General features: G+C 48.7%; 1 pseudogene; it reads right to left on the reverse strand.

The window, feature by feature from the left end:
- Positions 1-3,246: 3,246 nt before the first annotated feature.
- On the reverse strand, positions 3,247-3,365 carry LOC120912450 (annotated as a pseudogene).
- Positions 3,366-4,286: the final 921 nt, after the last annotated feature.

The raw sequence follows: 4,286 nt of genomic DNA on the forward strand, positions 1-4,286 counted from the left end.
GCGGATGATCTTCTGCTGTTTTTAAGGGACCCGGGGGAGTCGTTAGTGACTGCCTTGGATATTATGAACACATTTACTACCTATTCCGGGCTGAAGGTTAATTGGGGCAAATCGTCCATATTACCTTTGGATGAAGGGGCTAGAGCAAAGGCGAATTCAAACTTACCACTAAAATGGGTTACACAGATAACATATCTGGGGGTGAAGGTAACAGCGAGCGTGCTGGACTACATGTCTCTCAATTTGCTGCCCCTTTTGACATTTTTCAAACAAAAGGCGCAGGCTTGGCAAAAGCTTCCCTTATCATTGATTGGCAGGGTTAACCTTTTAAAGATGAAAATTCTCCGGTTATCTTATATTTTTTGAGGAATGCTCCGGTCTGGATACCGAAGTCCTTCTTTAAGAAACTTGACAGTATCACCAGCTCGTTTCTCTGGGCACCTAAAATGCCTAGGGTGGGATTGAAGGTCTTGCGGGAGCCATGGGGGACTGGCGCTACCTGACTGGCGTAAGTACTACTTGGCAGGTCAGTTGGTTTTTGTACATAGGTGGCTGAGCTCGGATGCGGGAGACTCGGCTACTATATTGGAGGCAGCTCATCTGGGATCCTATGAGTCCCTCCGTTTGGCTATACATAGGGGTACGGGTCGGGATCTCCCTCTTACTGATTCTATGAAGGCTACTGTTAAGGCTTGGGAGGAGGTGGAGAAGTTAGCTTGTCCAAGTTACAAGGGGTTTTCCCCTTCAACCCCCCTGTGGATGAACCCGAAGCTACAACAGTTCTATAAGTTTGACGATGCTGTGGGTGGGCATCTAAGAGGGTTAAATTGCTTAAAGATATTACTCGCGATGGGGTACTCTTGACGTTTGATCAATTGAAGGCCAAACATGATCTTCCCAACACACAATTTTTCCAATATCTCCGACTGAGACATGCATTTCAGACTCAGTTTGGGACACAGACGGTTGAATCTTTCCCTTCTAGATTAGAGAACTTACTTAGCACAGAAGACTTGCCCAAGACCTTGTCAGTGACTTATAAAGAGTTATTTAAAACCAGCCCCAAGGCATTACTCAAGTGCAGAGAGAGGTGGGAGGCAGAAGTTACAGGGCGAGGAATGGGACGACATGTGGGACCGTCCATTCAAATATTTGGTGGCGGCTAGGGACCGGCTGATTCAGTTCAAGTTTCTACATAGAGTGTATTATACCCCTGCCAGGTTGGCTTTGATCTATCTGTTGGTGCCCTCAGAGTGTTGAAGGTGTACGTTTGCTCCGGTGGACGTGCATCATGTGTTTTGGGGCTGCCCCCAGATCCAGCAGTTTTGGACTGGTGTCACCTCCTGTATAGCAGGGGTTTTGGGGGTACCTATCCCACAAGAAATTAGTGTATGTCTGCTCGGCCTGGTGGAGGAAGTGGTCCCGTCTAGGGCTCACAGAACATTAATTAGTATCTTACTGTTCTATGGGAAAAAAGCTATTTTACTCAAGTGGAGGAGTCCGGGGGCCCCGGAGGTTGCTTTCTGGAAAGGGCTGGTAAAGGCTATGCTTCCATATTATAAGGCGACGTACTTGTCTCGGGGTTGTGTTGGGAAATTTGAGAAAGTATGGAGGGCCTGGTATGAATCTGATTTGACGGTTGGGTAGTGAAGAATGATCTCTGAAGTATGAAGGTTCCCGTATTACACAGTCATCTCATTTAGTCCAGGTGCATTAGGGATAGCGGGTTGTGTTTCGCATTGGGGAGGAGGAGGCTTCTATTCACTATGATCTAAGATGTGTTTTGAAGGGGGAAGGGAACTGAGTAGGGGGGGAGGGATGGGATTAAGTTGTATGACTGCTATCTGCGATGGCAAGGTTTTACGTTAGTATGTAACTGGTCATGTTGACCGTTAGGTAAGCTTGGTGTTGTGCCAAGAAATGTATATTTTGTTATGTCCAAAATTTTCAATAAACTGAAATAAAAAAAAAAAAGAAAGGCCTGGATTCTTTCCTAAATGTACATAATATAACTGGGTACAAACATTTATAGGTAAAGTTGATCCAGAGAATATCCGATTGCCTCATGGGGGATCAGGAAGGAATTTTTTCATCTGCTGTAGCAAATTGGATCATGCTTTGCTGCGGGTTTTCGCCTTCCTCTGTATCAACTGTGGGTATAGAATTGGGTATATGTGATTGTACGATATATTTATTATTTTATTTCTTATGGTTGAACTTGGACTTGTGTCTTTTTTCAACCTGACTAACTGTAACTTTCTGAGATAGTGTCAAGAGAAAATCTCTGATGTTTCCAAAAGGAAGGTTCCTGAAGAACGGAGAGCACCATAGTCAAAACTTATGGGGGAAGAGATGGGCCAAGAGAGGAAGTATAGGACAAACCCCCTGCACAAAAAGGTACCCACCAGGTAACGGGCCGCAAAAAGGCCACTGAAAGAACACAGCCAAGGCTGAAATCTGCCCCCAAACGGTGCTTTAAGCAATTTTTTGATCCATTCCAAGCTGTAAAACAGCAGGACCCTGGACACCGAGTACGTCCGTGGACGTCACTCCATCTCTTCGCACCAAGAGATGTAGGCCTGCCAGATGCGACGGTAGATCCTCCGGAAGAAGACTACCGTGCCCTCAGCATGGTTGAGATGACCGAGTCGGACAGACCCCGGTCCCTTAAAGTCTGGCTTCCTATAGCCATGTTGAGCAAGTCAGTGACTGTTCAACAGGAGGAAGTATGGGACCTCGAGACAGACGAACCTCCCGCCCTGGCAACTGGCAGGGTACCTCCGCTACCAAGGACGCCGAGGCCAATCTGTAGCGATTAGAATCATCGGGATTCCCCAGCCTCCACTCTGTGGAGCAGCCGGGGAAGCCACTACAAAGGAGGAAAGGCATAAAGTCGCCGATACAGACCCCACAGGGCCACCAACATGACTGACGCGTCTGTACAGGATCACTAGACCTGGCCACAAACTTTGACACCCTTGCGGCTGAGACGAGCGGCTAGGAGATCCATGCCCTGTGAGACTTACTTCCTGCAAGGGAGTTGACTCCAAATACCAAAACCAGTCGTCCTGGTCCAGTATCAGGCGACTCCAGTAGCCCGCCTGCCGGTATACTTGATGGTAAACCGAAGCCACAGCCATGGCGTTGTCAAGCTGAATCCAGATCAGACGACCTTGCAACCTCCTCGACCACGAGGAGAGGCATAGCCTGACCGCCCAAAGTACTAGGACAAATAACGGTAGACAAGGTCTACAGCACCCTGGTATTCCCAGGCGGACTCCCACCCAGGTACTACCAGGCCCGACCCTGGGTAGTTACCGAGATCAGACGAGAACGGGCGCATACAGGGAGGCGTGGCCGTAGGTCCACTCAAGTCCAGCGACTCTGGGCTGACGGGGCGCCCCCACAACCCGAGAGGTTGGCGTCCATTGTAATCACCGTCCACAGAAAGGAAGAAACTACTTTCCGGACCGAAGAGTCGGGGATCTCAGCCACCAATTCAGAGAGACACTGACTAGGTGGCGCACCTGAATCTGATTATTCAGAGACAAGAGACTTGTACCACTCGGACAGTATTTCCCTCTGGAAAAACACGAGCGTGGAACTGGGCATAGATAGAGCAGGCAGGCTATTCAGTTAAAGTTAGTGTGTAGAGGATATATATGCATCCCAGGTGTTGTATATATATTTATACACTGTATAGTTTAGCTAGATCCGCTCTTCCTAATTTACTGACAGGCAGGTGATTGTGCTAGCTGTAGTATTGTTGCGGACCTTATCTTGCGGGCGCAGAGGGAGCAGAAGATGAAACATCTTCGGGAGGCCTTGCAGAAAGGTCTGTGCAATGCGTTCCCAGAGACTGGGAGGTTACAAAATCCTGGTCCTGGACAACGTGTTGCTGAGGCTTCGGTCAGTCACAGAAGGAGCGGTGGAGAAGGTGGCCGTCTGACGATGCGTTCAGACAATTTTTTAGTCCGCAGCCCCAAGGCATGACCGGTTTCAGCAACCATCCCCAGCGTCTGTTTTACATGGTGCGGGAATACCTAGGGGCAAGATGAGGCTTGGACACCTTTCCCACCGAAAATCCTCTGGCTTACTGGGCCTTGAGAATGGATCACTGGCCAGAGCTATGCAATATGCAATTGAGGTACTGGCCTGTCCTGTATCCAGCGTTCTTTCCGAACGCACATTCAGTGCTGCTGGAGGCTTTGTAACTGATCACAGGGTGCGCCTCTCCACCGACTCGGTCGATCAACTGACCTTCATAAAAATGAATCAGGCTTGGA

The sequence above is a fragment of the Rana temporaria genome, chromosome 8 (genome assembly GCF_905171775.1).
Source record: "Rana temporaria chromosome 8, aRanTem1.1, whole genome shotgun sequence".
In the NCBI taxonomy this organism is placed as follows: domain Eukaryota; kingdom Metazoa; phylum Chordata; class Amphibia; order Anura; family Ranidae; genus Rana; species Rana temporaria.